The 22380-nt window shown below is 37.5% G+C and overlaps 1 protein-coding gene and 1 pseudogene across 26 annotated transcripts in view; one reads left to right on the top strand and one right to left on the bottom strand.

Annotated features, from left to right (window-relative positions):
- Window positions 1–22380, top strand: part of Ppfibp1 (PPFIB scaffold protein 1) — a 194274-nt gene that overhangs the window by 36571 nt on the left and 135323 nt on the right. The gene's annotated exons all lie outside the window — the stretch shown is intronic.
- LOC110347446 (signal recognition particle 9 kDa protein pseudogene) lies at window positions 21510–21877 on the bottom strand (annotated as a pseudogene).

Here is a 22380-nt window from a genome sequence, read left to right on the forward strand (position 1 = left end):
TACATTGGAAAATTTTGCACATTTGACTATTTTCAAAATTTACATGTAGAAGTTTGTCAGTATGTAAAGTTATGATTACTTTTTCACAAACAGCAAGGTTTATTCTCAAATAGTTGTCAACAATCCTGCATTTTAAAATTAAATTATTGGCTTGCCTATTAGATACTGAGAGCCTTGAGAGAAATAAAGGTCATGGATATGTCTGAGGTGTTCCCAATTCCTCAGGAATGAGTTAAATGCAAACTAAGTCTGTTTGTTTTGGTGGTTTGGATTTCGTATTCTTTGCAACAAAACTTAATACATTCTGTCAGTTTGAGTTTTGGTATTACCAGATGGGACTATGAATCTCTAAAGGTGTTTTCAACTTCCATTTTTTATTTATAGATAAAATATGCCCTTTTCTTCTTATACTCAGAACCCTCAATGGCTTCTCTTCTACGTTAGGAGGAAATCACAAAGTCTTTAAAAATGATACGAAAGTCCTACATCACCTCTTATCCCCAATTTTTCTGACCTGTTGCTCCCCACCTTGCTTACTTAGCTGCAGCCATAGCTGCCCAGGGCATTTACACTTTCCCTTCCCTCTGCTTGGAAGGTATTTCTCCAGAAGACTGCACAGCACACTCATTTCCTTCACATTATCTGACTCTCTTACAGGAAATCACAGCCCTCCTTTCGGAGCCTTTTTTTTTTTTTCTTATTCTGCCTTATTCGCTATAATAGTAGTATTTCCTTTTTTTTTGTATTAAATTCTTTTATTGGTACATTGTAGGTATACAACACAATTACATTTCTCATTGGGAATTGTACCTTTACATAATGCATCTTGGTTCTTATTTTTTCCCCATTCCTAGCCCTTCCTTCAAGCCCTCCACCCTTCCCTATTTACAAAGACTTTATTTCCATTTTTTCCATTTCTCAGCATTTTTTCCTTTCCCTTCCTTCCTTTCCCCTGCCCCTCCCACTACTCCTACCCCTTTGGACCTTTTCTTCCTATTTTACATTATCAGTTATTCATTCTAATAATTGGTACATTTTAGGTATACAATATAATGACATTCATCATTAGAAATTTGCACCTTTACATAGTCTCTCTTGGTTCTTACTTTTCACCCTCGCCCAGCCCTCCCTTCATCCCCTCCAGTCCTCCCTATTTACAAAGATTTTGTTCCAGTTTTTCCATTTTCTCATATTAATCCCATTCCCTTCTGTCCTTTTCCCTAGCCCTCCCACTTCCTTCCCCTTTGCCCCTTCTCTTCCTATTTCATATTACCTATTATACATTTAGTCCTTATTTACACTTTCAGTTTCTCACACCAGAGAAACTATTCGGTATTTACACAGGTGTGTCCTCTTTATTTCACTTTAGAGTATCGCCTCAGTGTGCATCCACTTAGCTATAAATGTCTCTAATTTCTCATTTTTTATGGCTGAGTAGTACTCCATTTTATTAAAAAAAACACATTTTCTTTATCCAGTCTCCAGTTGATGGGCATTTGGGCTGTTTCCAAGTTTTGGCTATTACAACCTTGCTGCTATGAACATGGGCGCACATACATCACTGTGGTATGATTCTTTTAATTCTTTGGGCAAGATCCCCAGCAGTGGAATAGCTCAAATGGGACTTCCAGTCCTAGTTCTTTGAGATATCTCCATACTGATTTCCACAGTGGTTGCACCAGGCTATACTCCCACCAGCAGTGGAGCAGGGTTCCTCTTTCCCCACAGCCCCTCCAGAATTTGTTATTTGTTGATTTCATGATAGCAGCCATTTCTGGAGTGAAGTGGAATCTCAGTGTTGTTTTCATTTGCATCTCTCAAATGACCAGTGATGTTGAACATTTTTTCATGTATTTATTTGCTATTTCTACCTCCTTGTCTGAGAAATGTCTGTTCATTTCAAATGTCCATTTTTGGATTGGGTCTTTAAATTTGGGAGGTCTGATCTTTTTAAATTCTTTATAGATTCGAGATAGTAGACCTTTGTCTGAGGAAGAGCAGGTGAAGATTTTTTCCCACATTGTGAGTTGTCTCTTCACACTGCTGGTGGCTTCTCTTGCTGTGCAGAAGCCTTTTAATAAGAAGAGATCCCACTTGTTGATTGTTTGTGCTAGTTCACGGGCAACTGAGGTTTTGTTCATAAAATCTTTTCCTACACCGATGTCTTCAAGGGTTCTACCTAACGTCTGTTCCAACTGGTTCAGAGTTTCTATTTTAATATTTAGATCTTTAATCCATTTTGATTTTCGTTTAGTGCATGGTGAGAGATATAGATCTAGTTTTAATCTTTGGCAAGTTGAAGCCCAATTTTTCCAGCACCATTTATTAAAGAGGCTGTCTTTCCCCCAGTGAGGGTGTTTGGTTCCTTTATTGAAGATGAGATGGCTGAGTGTGTCTGACGTTGGTTCTGCATCTTCTAATCTGTTCCACTGGTCCTCAGGTCTGTTTCTTTGCGAGTACCATGCTGTTTTTATCACAGTAGCTTTGTAGTAGAGTTGCAGGTTGGGGATTGTGTTACCCCCTTCCAAGTCTCTGTTACCTAGAATTGCTTTTGCTATTCTGGGTCTCTTCTTGTTCCAAATGAATATTTGGATTGTTTTCTCAAGGTCCATGAAGTATGCTGCTGGGATCTCAATTGCAATTGCATTAAATCTATATAGCAGTTTTGGAAGTATGGCCATTTTCACTATATGAATCCTTCCTACCCAGGAGCAGGGGATGTCTGTCAATTTTCTGATATCATCTTCCATCTCTCTTTTCAGAGTGCCATAGCTTTCAGAGAAGAGGTCTTTGATTTCTTTTGTTAGGTTGATTCCTAGGTATTTCAGTTTTTTGGATGCTATTGTGCAAGGAATTATTTGTCCTATTTTTCTCTCAATGAGTCTGTCATTGGTGTAGAGGAAAGCTATTGATTTTTGTGTGTTGACCTTGTAACCAGCTACTTGACTGAATTTGGTTATTAAGTCTAGAAGACTTTTGGTTGAGTTCTTGGGGGTCTTCTATGTAGAGTTATCATGTCATCTGCAAATAATGACAGTTTGACTTCTTCATTTCCTATCTTATTTCCTTTTCTTTCTTTCTCTTGTCTAATTGATGTGGCTAATGTTTCCAGAACTTTATTGAACAAGAGTGGTGATAGTGGACATCCTTGTCTTGTTCCTGATTTTAGTGTGAAGGATTTCAGTTTTTGACCATTTAATATGATATTGGCTATTGGTTTTTCATAGATGGCTTCTATCAGTTTGAGGTAGAGACCATCTATTCCAATTTTTTGTAGGGTTTTAATCATAAATGCATGTTGGATTTTGTCAAATGCCTTTTCTGCATGTATGGAGATAATCATATGGTTTTTGTCCTTGGCTCTATTGATATAGTGTATTACATTGATTGATTTGCATATGTTGAACCATCCCTGCATCCCTGGGATGAATCCCACTTGATCAGGGTGTATGATCTTCTTGATGATCTTCTGAATTCTGTTTGGCATTATCTTATTAAGGATTTTTGCATCTATGTTCATTAGTGAGATTGGCCTATAGTTCTCTTTTTCAGTTGGGTCTTGCTCTGCTTTGGGGATCCAGGTGATGCTTGCTTCCAGGAATGAATTTGGGAGTATTGCTTCCCTTTCAATTTCATTGAAGAGTTTAAACAGTAGTGGCAGCAGTTGCTCTCTAAATGTCTTGTAGAATTCAGCAGTGAAGCCATCAGGGCGCCTGGGCTTTTCTTAGTTGATAAGTCTTTAATTACATTTTCAATTTCATTGGTTGATATTGGGTTGTTCAGAATTTTTAGGTCTTCTTCGTTCAACTTTGGTAGTTCATATGTATCTAGGAATCTGTCCCTTTCTTCTGTGTTGTCCATCTTATTGGTGTATAGGTTCTGGAAGTAGGTATTGATGATCCTCTGGATTTCTGCTGGATGTGTTGTAATTTCACCCTTTTCATTCCTAATTGCATGGATTTGGGCCTTTTTTTTCCTTTTTCTGGCAAGGTTGGCTAAGGGTTTATCAGTTTTGTTGATTCTTTCAAAGAACCAGCTCTTGGCTTCATTGATTTTTTTGTATTGTTCTCTTAGTCTCCATTGCATTGATTTCTCCTCTGATCTGTATAATTTCCTCCCTTGCTCCCTTGTATGAGCTTTGGGGTTGTCCTGCTCTTCTTTTTCTAGAAGCTTGAGGTTCAGCATCAGGTTGTTTAATTGGGCTCGTTCTGTTTTCCTAATATGCATATTCATTGCTATGAATTTCCCTCGTAAGACTGCTTTCATTGTGTCCCATAGGTTCTGATATGTTGTATTGTCATTGTCATTTAATTGAAGGAACTGTCTGATTTCTTCTTTAATTTCCTCTGTGACCCATTGGTTATTCAGAAGTGTGTTGTTCAATTTCCACATGTTTATGAAATTTTTTGAGTTTCTTTTGCTATGGATCTCCAATTTTATCGCATTATGGTCTGATAATGTACAGGGGATAACCTCAATTCCTTTGCACTTACTTAAACATGTTCTATGTGTGAGTATGTGGTCTATTTTTGAGAATGACCCATGTGCAGCTGAGAAGAATGTGTATTCTGATTTTGTGGGGTGGAAGACTCTAAACATCTGTTAAGTTCATTTGTTCAAGAGTTCGATTGAGTTCTAGTATTTCATTGCTTATTTTTACTCTAGTTGATCTGTCTATTTGTGACAGTGGGGTGTTGAGGTCCCCCACTACAATTGTATTATTGCATATATGACTTTTCATGTCCGTTAGTATTGGTTTTATATAGTTGGGTGCACTAGTGTTTGGTGTATAGATATTTATGATTGTCATCTCTTCCTCTTGGATTGTTCCCTTTAGAAGGATGTAGTGTCTTTCTTTGTCTCTCTTAATTAGTGTTGGTTTGAAATCTACTTGATTTGCCAAGAGGATAGCTACTCCTGCTTTTTTTGGGGTTCCTGTCACATGCAGTATTGTTTTCCACCCTTTAACTTTCAGTCTATGAGTTTCCTTTTGAATTAAGTGTGTTTCTTGTATACAGCATATTGTTAGATTTTGCTTCTTGACCCATTCTTGCCTTGCAGTTTTAATTATTTGTGTGCTTTTTGCCCCATTTTTTAAACATTCAGTCCTCATAGAGCCTATGCGTTTTTGTCCCAGTTTAATCATTCACTCCTGGCCAAGTCCCCCATAAATAACCTCAATTAATGTAACCATTGTATGCCATAACAAAAGCTAAGATTAATGTCATCAGGAAGGAAAAATGGGATAGGGCATTGGAGGAGGGAGGGAAGGAGAAGGGGATTAAAAAAAAAAACAAGTTCAGAAATGTCATTTAACAACTCCCAAAGGGATTGTAAACTGCATGAACTGCAAACATGTATTTATAAAATAAATTTTTAAATTTTAAATTTTTACTGTAATAGCATATTTGAGGAGAACAGAAGATCTACTCACTCTGGGAACAGGACAGGTTTTCAAAAACCATACATGCATAAATGGTCGCTTCACCTTCCCTCCCTTATCTTCTTTAATTAAAGATGTTATTTTGGGTCAGTGATGTAGAGAAAGAAGAAATTGTTGAAAAATGTAGATGCTTATCATTTCTAACTTTTTATACTTTTTGTTTTATGTGTACTTACAGTAAAGGATTCATTACTATATTGTGAATGCTGTTTTTTATTACTGTAGCTTTGTAGTATATCTTGATGTTTAGGATTGTTGGGCTCCCAGCCTTGCCCTTTATGCTTCAAATTGCTTTTATTCTAGGACTCTTCTGGCTCTATTTTTTTTTTTTTTTTTTTGGTACTGGGGATCAAACTCAGGACCTTATGCTTGCCAGTTCCATATGAATTTTAGGATTGTTTTTTCTAGTTCTGTGAGGAATGCTCTTTGGTATTTTGATGAGGATTGCATTACATCTGTGCAACTTATAGTTTTGAAAGTATGGCCATTTTGACTATATTGATTCTGCCTCTCCAGGCATAGAGGATATCTTTCCATTTTCTGAGGTGATCTTTGATCTTTTTTCTCTGTGAATTTACTCTAGTATTGTTAATGTCTCAAAGATAGTCTGTATGTTGTCATTCAGAGATAGCAAACATTTTGTAACTCTGGTAATATAAAGCTATAAAGCTATAGTAATTTTGGTCAGAACAAATTGGGTATTAACATACTTTACCACACTTTACCCTTTATCCTTTTTTTTTTTTTTGGTACTGGGGATCGAACTCGCGTCTTTGTGCTTGCACAGCAGGCGGCGAAACCACTGAGCTAAATCCCCGGCCCTAACCCTTTATCCTTTACCCACAGTTATGATTTAAACATTGAGACACCTGAGATATTGACTTATAGCTAATATTTATTAACTGTACAGCTATATCTCCACTAATGGTAGAAAAGAATTGGATGGTAACTTTATAGTGTTAACTGTCTAAGATTGATAAAGCTTTATAGCCCTTATATTAAAATAGAGTTTGGGAACAGGACAATGCAAGAGAAAAAAATTGAAACCTTAAACTATATGATATAAGAAGGAAGGAGAGAAGTGGTACAAAGGATCTTATTGGAGAGTAGGAGGATATTTATGGAATTAAGTAAAGGTAAGAGAAAAAACTGAAAAGAAAGATAATAAAAGACAAAGTAAGAGGAAAAAAAGAAATTATATAGGGAGTAAAAATAAGAGGTGAAATTTAAGGAAGAAAAATTTAAAGAGAGAAGAGGAAAAAATAAAGACAAAAGAAATAAAAGATAAAAAGGAAGGTCAAAGGAAAATTCCCCCAATCCAGTAAACGGGTTAAGAGGAAAGGAGGAAAGAACAAAATAAACTAAGGAAAAAAGAACACATACACTCACAGAAAGAAAGAGAAAAAGAGAGAAGGAAAGTAAGAAGAAAGAGAGAAAAGAAATTTCTCTGTGATTTTGAACCTTCTGGGATCTGTAATTTTGGGACAGTGTCTTAAGTCAAGACATGTATCTGTTCATACAGGTAGATGAAGGCAGTCAGACTCAGATATGTGCTGGATACAGGTGCAAGCAGGCAGTAAGATTAGGGCAAGGCTGCCAGTGCCATGATTTTCAAATCTAGAGCAACAAGGCTGAGCCTGGGGTCTGTCCATAGGGGTAGGACCTGTGTCCTTTAGTGCAAACTCCTCAGGGGGCCCCTATCCAGCCTGACCAAGGCTCCCTGAGCCCTGCTGTCTCTCATTGTTGTCTTAGCCAGTCACACTGGTTGCAGCTGCTCCTCACCTGCTCTGATTCCCCTGTTCAGTTTTACTGGAGTTACTCACCAGCTGTTACCTGGTGAAGGACTCACATGGGAGCAGAACCCTCTCACTGCAGTTCACAGCACCCCTGCTGTCTGTACTACCATTATGTCCATTGCTTCCTTTCTCCGTGAAGCCCTCTGGAGTCCCCAGCTTTCAATTTTTCCAGCAAACCACCAGTCAGGAGCCAGGGAGAAAATGCAGAGTGTCTCTTCCCTTCTCCGCGTTGTATTTTGTCTCTTCAGTTTCCCTGTACGTTTTACTTTTCCTGTCAAATGCCTACTGGTTCCAGGGAATCTACTTCTCTTTTTTTCTTTCCCAAGTTGTTATTTTCCAGTTTCTGGATTCCTCTCAGAGAGTCTGAGCTGTCGTTGCTTACAGAAGCCAGTCCATTTTCTTAAACACACATGAATTAGAAGTTCTAGTCTAAGAATGAAACTGTGTCTTCTGTGTAGATCCAGTAAATAAGAAGAATCCTTACTTTTTGTTGGGTCAGCGATGACAGAGGTCATAATAGACTACCCACTGTCCAGACCTAGAATGACTTCACTTGGCTCTGTTGGTTTGTGGAGTTCTACTGCCATACTAAAGTATATACGAGTGGGCTGAATTTTTTTTTATTCAAGCATTTACTATATAAATTTCATATTAGTTCAGAATGCTCTTTCAAAATGTTTGAGAACTAGAATGGTCTGACTCCTTATTTTTAGAGTGACATTTACAGTAAAACTTTAATGATTTGGGAAAGTACTTATCTATAGGATTTCTTGGGTATAGTTGGCAGCCTTTTGGGGATAGTATGATCATTTCTTCTGCATTTTAAATAGGGGTAAAACATTTTTCAGAACATTTGTACAATGTTTTACTCTCCAAAGGATGTGATGACTGTGTCAGCATTCTTTAATTCTATTAAACTTCCATGATATTTCAAGAAATATACTAATAATGAGAACATCTAAAGTTCTTACCCCAATCTCGGGGCCGCCATTCCACTGCTCTGGGCAGAGGAGGTGAGCCGCCACGGGGAAACGGCAGCAACCCCCCCCCCCTCGCCCCATTGAAATAAGACACATGAACAAGCCTTAAAAACAGACTTCCAGATCACCTATGGCAACCCCAAAGGGAAACAAGAGAACAATCTGATACTCAACTACCTGGACTGCCTGAACTGGCAACAAAAGAGGATCTGGAAAAAAGGAAATCAGAAATAATTTCTCAGATAACAGCAGGGATTGTGGCCATAGTGCAATACATGATTAATAAATCTAGAGAGGACATAGATAAAACAATACAGGACCTGAGGTACATGATAGAATCCCAACATAGGAAACAAATGGAATCCATAAAACAGATGCAAACAGATTTCCAGGAGATTAAAAACTCCATTGAAAGTCTACGCAGCAGAATGAACCAATGTGAGGACATAATTTCAGATATAGAAGATAAGATTGTAATTAGTGACCAGGAAAAGAAAAATTGCTTTGAAATTATAAGGGACCATTAGAAATCAATCCGGCAGCTGCTAGTTGATGCAAAGAATAACAAGACTGATTGGAGTCAATGAAGACACAGGAGAGAGTGCAGATGACATAAAAAAAACTGTTCACAGAAGTGATGGCAGAAAACTTCCCAAGCAGGAGAAAAGAACTTGACATACAGATAAGTGAGGCATATAGGACTCCAATTAGCCTTGATAAAAAAAAAAATCTACACTTAGGCATATAACAGTTAGGATTCCAGAAACCCAACAGAAGAACAAAATTCTACAAGCAGTGAGAGAAAAGAAGCAACTCAGATACAAAGGAAAGCCCATCAGAATCATAGCAGACTTCTCAGTGCAAACCCTCAAGGCAAGAAGAGCTTGGAGTGACATATTCCAAGCCCTAAAGGAAAACAGCCTCCAAACTAGATTGATGTACCCTGCAAAACTATCTTTCAAAATTGATGGAGAAATAAGATACTTTCATGATAAACAGCACCTTAGGAACTTCATGAATACCAAATCAGAACTCCAAAAACTTTTAGACAATATTCTAGGAAAAGATAATGAGGATCACAACCCCAGGAAGCCCAGCAGAATGAATCTGTTGGGCGTGACAAATTAAACACAAAGGGGGAGAATCCAACAAAAAGAAAAAGTCATGACAAGGCTTTTAAAACTTTAACTTCATCTCCCTAATGAGTGTATAATTCAGTCTTGTTATTGTACTGATTAGTATTTTTCTGATTCTAGTGTTGCACACCTTTCCTTGTGCTGTATTGGCTATCATCTTGTGTCTACTTTTTAATTGGGTTGTGTATTACTGAGCTGTAAGAGTTCTTTATATATATTCTGGTCATAGGTTATATGCATTGTAAATACGGGCTGTTTAAAGACTACTTTTCATTTTCATGATGTCATGTAGAGTTCTAAATTTTGATAGAATCTCATTTATCAATTATTTTCTTTAATACCTCATGTTTTTTGTATCCTAGGAAGTTCTTGCCTACCCTAAATTCATAAACATTTTCCCTTATAATTTCTTCTCAAAGTTTTATAGTTTTAGTCTTTCACATTTAGTCTCATAGATCCTTTCAAGGTATTTTTATGCATGGAAATAAAGGGTTGAGATTAATTTTTATATACAGATTCCAGGTGTTCTAGTACCATTTGCTGAAAACACTATCTTTTCCTCTACTCTTGAATTGAGTTTATGTTCTATAAAATGTTAATGATAAATAATCTTTCAAGCACCTGGAAGGAAGCTCCCCCACTACCATCCCAGGCTCCTAGGGCCAAGAAGGTGAGCTGGTCCCAGCACTTGGAAGGAAGCTCCCCCGCCTCCATCCCAGGCTCCTAGGGCAGTGAAGCTCAGCCGGTCCCAGCACCCGGAAGGAAGCTCCCCACCTCCATCCCAGGCTCCTAGGGCCAAGAAGGTGAGCTGGTCCCAGCACCTGGAAGGAAGCTCCCCGCCTCCATGCCAGGCTCCTAGGGCAGTGAAGTTTAGCCGGTCCCATCACCCGGAAGGAAGCTCCCCTGCTGCCATACCAAGCTCCTAGGGCACAGAAGGTGAGCCGTGTGGGCGCCAGAAGCAGCGCCCCCCCACCCCCGCCATGGAAATGAGAAGACACATAAACAAGCCTCAAAAACAGACTTCCAGATCACCTACAGCAACCCCAAAGGGAAATGAGGTGGAACACTCTGATATTCAACCACCTGGACTCTCTAAACTGGCAAAAAAAGAGGATCTGGGAAAAATGAAATCAGAAATAATTACTCAGATAACAGCAAAGATTTTGCTGATGGTGCAAGACATAATTAATAAATCTAGAGAGGACACAGATAAAAAAATAGAGGATCTGAGGAACATGATGGAATCCCAACATAGGAAACAAATGGAATCCATAAAACAGATACAAACAGATTTCTGAGAGATTAAAAACTCCATCGAAACTCTGCGCAGCAGAATGAACCAATGTGAGGATAAAATTTCACATATAGAAGATAAGATTGCAATTAGTGAGGGGGAAAAGAAAAATTGCTTTAAAATTGTAAGGGAACATGAGAAATCAGTCCAGCAGCTGCTAGACAATGCAAAGAAGAATAACATAAGACTGATTGGAGTCAATGAAGAAAGAAGAGAGAGTGCAGGTGACATAAAAAAACTCTTCACAGAAGTGATAGCAGAAAACTTCCCAAGGAGGGGAAAAGAACTTGACATTCAGATAAGTGAGGCATATAGGACTCCAGCTAACCTTAATCAAAAAAAATCTACACATATGCATATAATAGGATTGCAGAAATCCAACTGAAGAATAAAATTCTACAAGCAGTGAGAGAAAAGAAACAAATCACATACAAAGGAAAGCCCATCAGAATCACAGCAGACTTCTCAATGCAAACCCTCAAGGCAAGAAGAGCTTGGAGTGATGTATTTCAAGCCCTAAAGGAAAACAGCCTCCAACCCAGATTGATGTACCCTGCAAAACTATCTTTCAAAATTGGTGGAGAAATAAGATGCTTTCATGATAAAGAGCATCTCAGGAACTTCATGAATACCAAATGGGCACTCCAAAGAATTTTAGACAATACCCTAGGAAAAGACAATGAGGATCACAACCCCAGGAAACCCAGCAGAATGAATCCATTGGGTGTGACAAATTAAACGCAAGGGGAAAAATCCAGCAAAAAGAATAAGTCATGACAAGGCTTTTAAAACTTTTGACTTCATCTCCCTAATGAATGTATAATTCAGTCTTATTATTGTACTGATTAGTATTTTTCTGATTCTAGAGTTGTACACCATTCCTTGTGCTATACTGGCTATTTATCATCTTATGTCTACTTTTTAATTGGGTTGTCTGTTAATGAGCTCTAAGAATTCTTTATATATTCTGGTCATAGGTTATATGCATTGTAAATATGGTCTGTTTAAGGACTATTTTTCATTTTAATGATGTCATTTAAAGTTCTAAATTTTGATGGAATTTCATCAGTTTTTTTTCTTTTATACATCATGGTTTTTGTATCCTAGGTAGTTCTTGCCTACCCTGAATTCATAAACATTTCCCCTTATAATTTCTTCTTAAAGTTTTATACTTTTAGGCTTTCTTATTTAGGTTCATAGATCCCTTCAAGTTATTTTCATGTATGGAAAAAAACGGTTGAGGTTAATATTTTATATACGGATACCAAGTGTTCTAGTGCCATTTGCTGAAGACACTATCTCTTCCTCGGTTCTTGAATCGAGTTTATATTCTATAAAATGCTAATGTTAAATAATCTTTCAAAACTCAGTGGACCATATAGGTGTGGTTCTATTTCTAGATTCTCTGTTTTATTCAAATGATCTGTATGTCTTTCCTTACGCCAACACTGCCTTGATTACTGTAGCTTTAGAAGAGGTCTTAAAATTGGGTGCTAAATGTCTTCCAACACTGTTTTTGTTTTTGGCTTTTCTGGGTCCTTTGTACTCCTACATAACTTTAAAATTTCAATATCCAGTTTTTCATTTATAGCACGTATACACAGTCCTGAATTTTTATATATACCTTGTGTTTTCTAATCCTGCTAAATTCAAGTACAAGTTCTAGGGGCTCCTAGAGATTTCTAAGTGTTTTCTCTGTAGATGATCATTTCATCTACATATAAAGATTTTGCTTCTGCCCTGCCAATCCTATCCTAGTTGTGTCGTTTTATTGCCAGACTATTTTGGTTTAGACCTATGTTTCAAAGTCTAATGGACAGATGAAGAGTAGGTATATATGCCCTTGTTCCCCACTTTAGGGAGAAAGCATTGTATCGTCTCCATTCATAGAAGGAGTTTTTTTGGGAAGTATGGAGTACATGTCTTTGATCTGTTTAGAAGGTTCTGTTCTACTTCTAGTCTCCTGATAGCTTTTACCAGGAACAGCTGTAGAATTTAAGCCAATACTTTTTCTTTAACTAGTGACTGGATCGTATGGCTTTTTCCTTTTCTGTGTTAAAATTATGACTTTTGGGGATGGATCTTCCAATGCTGAACCAACGCTGCCATCCCTATAATAAAACTGCTTTCTACATACTGCCAGATCTGACTTCTAAGAGTTTGTTTTGTTAAACAAATTTCTATCTGTGTTCATACTTTTTTCTTCTATTATCTTTATCCAGTTTTAGGATTAGCACAGTGTTGATTTCCTAAAATGAGGGGAGAAGTGTTCCTTCGTTTTCTGCTTTAAATGTTTGATATAATTTATCAGTTAAAATGTATATGAGCCTGTTGTTGTCATGTAGATAGGTTTTCAAGCTAGGAATATACTTTCTTTAATAGGTGCTATTCAAATTTTATATTTCCTCCAGAGTTTCATTAATTTGTCTTCCAAGGTATTTCTTAGACGTTGTCTGATTTATTTCAAAAAAGATTTTTGTAATATGCTTTTTGTATCCTTTTAAATTCTGTAAAATCTGTGGTAATGTCTTCTAGATCTTGATATTATAATTTTTAAAAAGTATAATTCATACTGTGTAATAGGAAGTAAAGATCTAGAGGAACAGGGGAATTGGGAGGGGTAGGGGAAAGGAAAGAAGGGAAAAGAAACAATATGAGAAAAGGAAAAAAATGGAAACAAAGTCTTTGTAAATAGGGAAGGTTGGAGGGGTGAAGGCAGGGCAGGGGAAGGGGAAAAAAATAAGAACCATGATACTCATGTAATGGTACAAGATCCCATTGATGAATGTAACTGTATCTTATACTTAAAATGTACCAATAAACTTAATGGGAAAAAAGAAATAAAGTTCCTACTCCAATCTTAATTGAAATCCACTGTTTAAATATATCGCTACATAGCTTTATATTATAATCCATAATATTTTATAGTGTATTTTAATACTCTTAATATGTTTTTATACCATTGTCCATGTTTTCTTTTAAAGTATTAACCACAGAAATTGATACACTAAGAATTGGAACCATGTCCACTCCCCTATCCTTCACATTCTGTGCTGTATAACATATAACCATGCTTGTCGGTCTGTCCTTTCTTTCTTTCTTTCGGTACTGGGGATCGAACTGGGGTCCTTGTGCTTGCACAGCAGGCGGCAAAACCACTGAGCTAAATCCCCGGCCCCTTGTCTTTATTTTTATATAAAACTTTGTGGCAGCCTTTGATCATGTCAGTCAGAACATTTAAAGAGTAATTCTTTTGTACTCAAGCTGTTCAGAATCTTTGAATTAGAATCTTTCTGTGGAAAGTAAAAAGTTAAAAGCCAACATTGGCAAAGAAAACACGCCATTAGTAAACATTCCAAATATGATGTGGTCCTTTTAAATACTAAAATTTGAACCCCCAAGGGAAAGTGACTATATTTACCTTTATTTTGACACAAAACTAAGTTCCCTGAGGACTTTCAAATAGCAAATTATCAGTGTATTCATTCACTTGTATAGGGAAAAGGTGATGGGATGTTGCCAGAGACCCCTGCAGTGGTCCTGCCCTCCTGCAGGCCAGTATGATGTTTGTGAGATAGGTAAGTGGGAATTAAACACCCAGACAGAGACTTGAGAGACTTGGACTGATCTAAGCTGCTATGGGCAGGAAAGACAACTCCCAGGACATCCAGGTTTATTTATTGCAAGTGTGGGAAGAGGGGAAGTTGAGCAGGCCTTCTGACACGTGCTGATAACATGCATCAAGCAGGCAGGACTGTAGAATGAGGGCACAAGCATCTCTGCTGGCTAGAACAAATGGTTAACTCAGAGGGGAGGAATTTAGCTGGAGCTGAGTTAACCTCGGCTGAAAGTGAACTAAGCTGATTAGACTACTTTCAATGTAACACAGCCAAATTATGGAAGGGCAAAAAGCTTGTGCCACCATAGCCTGCCAATACTGGGCAGAGGTGTCTGCTACACAGCTGGTATTTATGCTATTGGATACACAAAAAAACTAAACTCTGTAAAAGCACAAGGAATGAACCTCAGGCATTCCCAGGTTTGCTAATACAGTATTATAACCTGTAAGGTCTCCACTTTGCAAGTATAGTTAACATGTAAAGTCTCTTTACTCTCTTTTTTTTTTTTTTTTTTTTTTTGTCTGAGTGCCATCTCTTTCTTGCACCACTGAAGTTGCTCTTTGGGTTCAGCACTGGTCCTGAGAATTGTCTTTTTTCTGACCATTGCACAAAGAATTAAGCTGTATATCTACTTGCAGGAGTTAATGGATAGGCAGAAAAAGCTGTATTGGCTCTTGGGCTGGGCCCTGTGTAACTATCTGCACAGCCCAAGTGCATAACTTCAGTTTGCTTCTTAGCTTAATTAGCACTACTGTAGGGATCGTGAATCTAACTTTGAAAAGGCTGAGTATCTATTTGAAAGAATCTGTTATTTGATAACAAAGTATTATTGAGAAAGTTAAATATGCTTTTGGAATATTTAAGCAGTGAAGATCAGTGTGTGATTAGATTCCCTGAATTAACTGGTTTTGGGAAGAGTAAGTGCTATCAGCAAAAACAACAGAAGGAATCTGAATTAGGATGTAATACAAACAGATTTCATGATTTGGGCAAGGTTTTTTTTTCCGGTACCAGGAATCAAATTCAGGACCTTGCACTTGCCAGGCAAGTGTGGCACCACTGAGCTAAATCCCTGGCCCTGGCCAAGATGATTTGTTACAAATACGGTTTTGAACATGGTTGGGCACCAACCTAATGTTTTTATTTTTGATTCCTAAAGCCTTATTCCAGCCAAAAGATGCCAAGATTCTGGGCTAAGCTCTAGCTCTGAATCTGTAATGTAAACCTTTATTCTTTATGTCATCCCTACATCTTTGAACTCAACCACTGAATCGAGCTGTCCCTTTTTTCATAGTGTCTCTGAGCAACGGCCTCTAACATCGTTCTAGGTTTGCTATTCTTGGACCTGTAATACTTTAAACCTTTTATTTATGGTAGTCTCATGTGTTGCCTGTTTCCCCTGCTAGAATGTGAGGAATCTGGTGGCAGGAAATGTATACTGCACCCCACAGTATTTGACAGATTTGGCTTATACATTCTGTGTGATGTTGGTAGGAGAGGACAATGGAGTGTTTAACACAATGTACAGAATGATCTGGGGTCAGGAGTAAATATGATGTGCTGAAGAAAAGACCATCATGAGTGTATGAAAGACCACAGAAAGAAAGCAGGAAAGAAATTCACAGTCAAGGATTTGAACTTTATTCTGCAGATACTGCAAAATGGTTAGAGACTAGCCTAAAAATAGGATTGAGACCATCTCTTGTCTACACATGAATTTGGAATGAGGAGTTTAACAGTATGTTCTCCTTGTTTGGCGCCGCATCAAAACCAGTCTTTCAGTGTAAAAGGTCTCTAGATCAGACTGAGGTGATACTCTTCCTCCATAAATGTCAGGAAACTGGTGGAAATGATGGGAATGGTTCCACATGGAGACTTCTTCTTGCATCTGTGATGGAGTCATGGCTGGTTATAGCTCTTCTTGCTGGGTTAGGAACAGTCGTCCCATGATTTCTGTTGACACTCAGCCTGTTCCCAGATAGAAAGTTGATGGAGGAAGATGAGACTAAATGGGAAAAATTTGGAAGAGTTTTCTGTTAAGTGTCATCCAGAAGGCTTTCTGAAGGGCCTGAACTTTCTGGAAAGGCCTTGCTGAGAAAAAGATTGACGTTGGTCAAGTAACCTTGATTCTTTGATTACTTATGACAGTAAAGAATATTTTATATTCCTAGAATAGCTCTAATCTGAGAATCAGAAGGGACTTTAAAAATCTATGAAAGTCCATTTATATTGTTTTAGGTATTTTATCTTAAAATGTGCAGAGGAGTATTTGACTATATTTACTTAACATTTATAATGAATAAATCTTTCAGCATTTGCCTATATTTTGTGTAACATTTTTTATCATTAAAATTAACATCACTATACCATAGAGATTAAGAATGTGAACTTTAAAGCCACATTGCCTGGGTTCTAGTGCTAACTTTTCTACTACTTAACCTTGGGCAAGTTATTTAACCCTTCTGCCTCACTTTCTTCATTTGTAAAATGGGGGTAATAATTTATTTCTCTCATGGGTAGTTTGTCAGAATTAAATACACTACTAAAGGTAAGTGTCTTAGAATAGGGTCAAGTATATGTTCCCAATTAATATTAGCAATTAGTGCATCATAAATAAGAGAATCAAAACAGCTAATAGTTAATCATCCTAGGTAGTTATGAACTGAGATCAGTGTTTTTTATTTCAAGATGGTCCAATGAAGTAGCTGTTTCCTTTAGACCAGAGAGCAGCAAATATTTTATTAAAAGTCAGATAATAAAATTTATGCTTTGTGTATCTTATAGATTGTTGTTACTTATGGATTCTATCAATGCAGAAAGCAGCTATAGACAATATGTAAGTGAATGGGTGTGGTTATGTTCCAGTAAAATTTTATTTACAAAAACAGATGGCAAGCCCAGTTTACCCTGCTTACAGACCCCAGCTTTAGACACTTAGGTCATATCTGAAAGGAGACTTTGGACTCCATTCAGTATTGAAGCATGAAATGTAGCATTATTAGAATAGATAGTAGCGTCTCTCAGTTATCATGGTCATACTTTAGAATATCCAAGGAAGGGCCGGGGATTTAGCTCAGTGGTTCCGGTGCCTGCCTGGAAAGTGCAAGGACCAGAGTTTGATTCCCGGTACCAAAAAAAAAAAAAGGAATATCCAAGGGATATAGTGTGTGGAAGTTACTTGGTTACTTAAGGGTTTGGAGGATTTTCTTGGCTTTTGAAACCTAGGTTGTGGAAGGAAGCTAAGGGTTTTATTATTAAGTGCATACACACTGTATTTCTCTAATCTCTATAAAGAAAAGATCTGTGAGACAAATGAAAGGCTATTTGTAATTGTGCTTGTCATTACACTAAGGGTTTTTCTTTTAGGCGTGTTTGCAAGGATTTGGGTATTTATGGCTTAGTTTTAAGTTTAATAATACCCTCTTGTTTTTAAATTAAACTTGTTAGTGAGCCTTTTGGTGAGTGGGTGACTGTGTTGGTTAGTATGTATAGCTTAGGTCTTTCTGAGGAAGTGACTAAAGCCTCTTGCATTTGATCAGAGCTATAACAAAGAACATCTTTGACTTGTTTAATCAAGGCCTATGATGAAAACTCAAAAAGTCTAATGGTTCATGTTTATAAGTGTTTTTATGTATTTGGTCCTGGTTGTGCCAAATAATCTGGGCTATGTGTTGAGGGAAGGACTGAATATATTCCTTGCCTCTCAGTTAATTGAATTCCTCAGGAGCAAATTCAGGCAACAGTTACTTCTCATCATGGTTCTTTTCCTTTTTTTTTTTCTCATTTTACATGGTTTTTGAGTTGAGTGTTAAAGAACAGGTTTATATTTTTTCTTTAAACTTTTCATCAATTTTCTCCATTCTCATTCCTGTCCAGTCATCCTGACCTATGTCCAGCAAAGAGGCTGGTGGAGTTTAAGGCAGGGCCTGGGAAGTAACTGGAAGTGAGGAAACCCACTATATTATGTCCTCTGCCAGACCACCCATCTTGCTCTCCGTCTGCCTTAGTCATTTTGTGTTGCTATTGAAGCTGGGAAAGTTATAAAGAGGTTTATTTTGGCCTACAGTTTTAGAGATCCAGGACTGTGTCCCCAGCATCAGCCACTGGTGAGTGCTTTATGTCAGATGGCTTCAGTGACAAGAACATATACCAGGGAGAGAAGGGATGAGAAGAAATTCCCAGGCTCACTCTTTAATAACAACTGGTTCTCTTGCAAGTGAAGCTACTCCTTCAAGATGTCACCCACTTTGAATGACAGACCAGCATTAATCCCTTCATAAGGGCTGCCTTGATCGAGTCACCCTTCGTTAGGTCTCATTTTTTTTTTTTTTTTGGTACCGGGGATCGAACTCGGGACCTTGTGCTTGTGAGACAGGCAGCGGTACCACTGAGCTAAATCCCCGGCCCTCATCTTTTTTTTTAAATTAACTTTATTGGTACATTTTAGCTACACAATATAATGACATTCATCATTGAGAATTTGCACCTTTACATACTCTATCTTGGTTCTTATTTTTTTCCCCATTGCCCTGCCCTCCCTTCAACCCATCTGCCCCTCCCTATTTACAAGACCTCTGTTTACATTTTTAAAATTTTCTCATATTTATTCCATTCCCTTCTTTCCTTTCCCCTACCCCTCCCACTTTCTCTTCCTTTTGCCCCTTTTCTTCCTATTTCACATTGTGTATTTTACCTTTTAGTCCTTATTTACACTTTTATTTTCTCACAACAAATTATTTGGTATTTACATATATGTGTCCTGTTATTTCTCTTAGTATTGCCTCAATGTGCATCCATTTAGCTGTAAATGTCTCTAATTTCTCATTCTTTATGGCTGAATAGTACTCCATTTTATAGAAAAACCACATTTTCTTTATCCAGTCTCCAGTTGATGGGCATTTGGGCTGTTTCCAAGTGTTAGCTATTACAAACTGTGCTGCTATGAACATGGGTGCACATATATCACTGTGGCATGATTCTTTTAATTCTTTGGGGAAGATCCCCAGCAGTGAAATAGCGGGGTCAAATGGGACTTCCAGTCGTAGTTCTTTGAGGTATCTCCATACTGATTTCCACAGTGGTTGCACCAGTCTGCACTCCCACCAGCAGTGGAGCAGTGTTCCTCTTTCCCCACAGCCCCACCAGCATTTGTTATTGGTTGATTTCATGATAGCAGCCATTCTTTCTGGAGTGAAATGGAATCTCAGCATTTTCATTTCTATCTCTTGAATGACCAGTGATATTGAATATTTTTTCATACATTTTTTCACTATTTCTACTTCTTTGAGAAATGTCTGTTCATTTCAGATGCCCATTTTTGGATTGGATCTTTAAATTTGAGAGGTCTGATTTTTTTTAAAGTTCTTTATATATTCTAGATAGCAGACCTTTCTCTGAGGAACTGCTAGTGAAAATTTTTTTCCAAATTGTGGGTTGTGTCTTCACACTGTTGATGGTTTCTCTTGCTGTGGAGGAGCTTTTTAATAAGAGATCCCACTTGTTGATTCTTTGTGCTAGTTCACATGCAACTGAGGTTTTGTTCATAAAATCTTTTCTATCGCCAATGTCTTCCAAAATTCTACCTAACTTCTCTTCCAGCCGGTGTAGTGTTTCTGTTCTAATATTTAGATCTTTAATCCACTTTGATTTTAGTTTAGTGCATGGTGAGAGTTATAGGTCTAATTTTAATCTCTGGCAAATTGAAACCCAGTTTTTCCAGCACCGTTTATTAAAAAGGCTATTTTTCCTCCAGTGAGGGTGTTTGACTCCTTTGTCGAAGATGAGATGGCTGAGTGTGTCTGGGGTTGTTTCTGCATCTTCTGATCTGTTCCACTGGTTCTCAGGTCTATTTCTTTGCTAGTACCATGCTGTTTTTATCACAGTAGCTTTGTAATATAGTTTCAAGTTGGGGATTGTGATACCCCCTACCTTGTCTTTATTGCCTAGAATTGTTTTTGCTATTATGGGTCTCTTCTTGTTCCAAATGAATTTTTTGGATTGTTTTCTCAAGGCCTGTGAAGTATGCTGCTGGGATTTTAATTGGGATTACATTGAATCCATATAGCAGTTTTGGAAGTGTGGCCATTTTCACTATGTTGATTCTTTTTACCCAGGAGCAAGGGATGTCTTTCCATTTTCTCATATCCTCTCCAATCTCTCTTTTCAAAGTACTATAGTTTTCAGAGAAGAGGTCTTTGATTTCTTTAGGTTGATTCCTAGGTATTTCAGTTTTTTGGATACTAATGTGAAAGGAATTGTTTGCCCTATTTTTCTCTTAGTCTGCTTTTTCTGTACAGGAAAGCTATTGTTTTTTGACCTTGTATCCACCTACTTTACAGAATTTGGTTATTAAGTCTAGAAGACTTTTGGTGGAGTTCTTGGGGTCTTCTATATAGAGTATCCTATTGTCTGCAAATAATGACAATTTGACGTCTTCATTTCCTATCTTTATTCCTTTTATTTTTTTCTCTTGTCCAATTGCTGTGGCTAATGTTTCCAGAACTATATTGAACGAGAATGGTGGGAGTGGACATCCTTGTCTTGTTCCTGATTTTAGTGTGAGGATTTCAGCTTTTGACCATTTAGTATGATATTGGCTGTTGGTTTTTCATAGATGGCTTCTATCAGTTTGAGGTAGAGACCATCTACTCCAATTTTTTGTAGGGTTCTTATCATAAATGCATGTTGGATTTTGTCAGATGCTTTTTCTGTGTCTATGGAGATAATCATATGGTTTTTGTCCTTGGCTCTATTGATATAGTGTATTACATTTATTGATTTGCATATGTTGAGCCATCCCTGCATCCCTGGGATGAATCCCACTTGATCAGGGTGTATGATCTTCTTGATGATGTTCAGCATTCTATTTGCCAGTACCTTTTTTTTTTTAATTCCAGTTATCATGTATATTTATTGGCTATCAGCAGTGCAAGTTTATGCTCCAAAGAAATATAACAGTCCACTAAAATGATTACATTTAATTTTCTCTTAAAGGCAGATGAATTAAATTTAAGAACTGGCTCTTCTTGGTATTTCATTTTTAAATTACTTATACATGTTTACCAGAGAAATACTTATACATCATTCTGGCCAACATCAATTAGTTTCTGCAAGTTTCTAAGATAGATGCATTTCTTGTTCAATTTCCAAAAAATAAATGATAGTTCTCTAACTGAAAGCACTTATATTCCACAGCTCTAAGATAAACATTAAAAAGAAAATACAAAAAAAAATGGCCTCTTGGCTTTTGAATAGCCCACTCAGTTACATAAAGTATTTTCTGTCCCAATACTTTCTCAATTTCAAAAGATATTTACTTCCTACAAACAGAATCTTCATTTCATACTGTCAGTCTGTTTCCATAGTAACACTGTGGGACTCCTTGGCTACCATAAGTCACATCAGCTGACTGTGGAACTTCTCAATCTTCTTCACATCTTGAGCTTGATCTGTTCTGTACACCAAACAAACTAAATTATCAGTTACTTTAATACACAAATTCCCATCAGCGTGCCTGCATTTGAGAACTATCCGTGCTTTCATTGGGTCCGCGAGGTAGAGCTTGTCGGCCGCGCGACTGAATTCCTCCCAGGCCTGGTACTGTGGCATCTTGGTCTGGACGTCTGCTCATGGCTGGCTGCCTGTCCACCAACCGCTGCGACCACCCTTGCCAGTACCTTATTAAGGATTTTTGCATTTGTATTTATTAGTGAGATTGGCCTATAGTTCTCTTTTGCATTTGGGTCTTTCTCTGCTTTTGGGATTAAGGTGAGCGCTGATTCCAGGAATGAATTTGGGAGTATTGCCTCTCTTTCAATTTAATTGAAGAATTTAAACAGTAGTGGCAGTAGTTCCTCTCTAAATGTCTTGTAGAATTCAGCAGTGAAGCCATCAGGGCCTGGACTTCTCTTAGTTGGTAAGGTTTTAATTACATTTTCAATTTAATTGATTGATGTTTGGTGTTTTAGCATTTTTAGGTCTTCTTTGTTCAACTTTGGTAATTCATACATATTTAGGCATCTGTCCATTTCTTCTGTGTTGTCCATCTTACTGGCGTATAGGTTCTTGAAGTAGGTATTGATGATCCTCTGGATTTCTGCTGGGTCCGTTAT

The sequence above is a fragment of the Heterocephalus glaber genome, unplaced genomic scaffold, assembly GCF_053883595.1.
Source record: "Heterocephalus glaber isolate CG9 unplaced genomic scaffold, H.glaber_assembly_v1.0 deba00001733, whole genome shotgun sequence".
Classification (NCBI taxonomy): Eukaryota; Metazoa; Chordata; class Mammalia; order Rodentia; family Bathyergidae; genus Heterocephalus; species Heterocephalus glaber.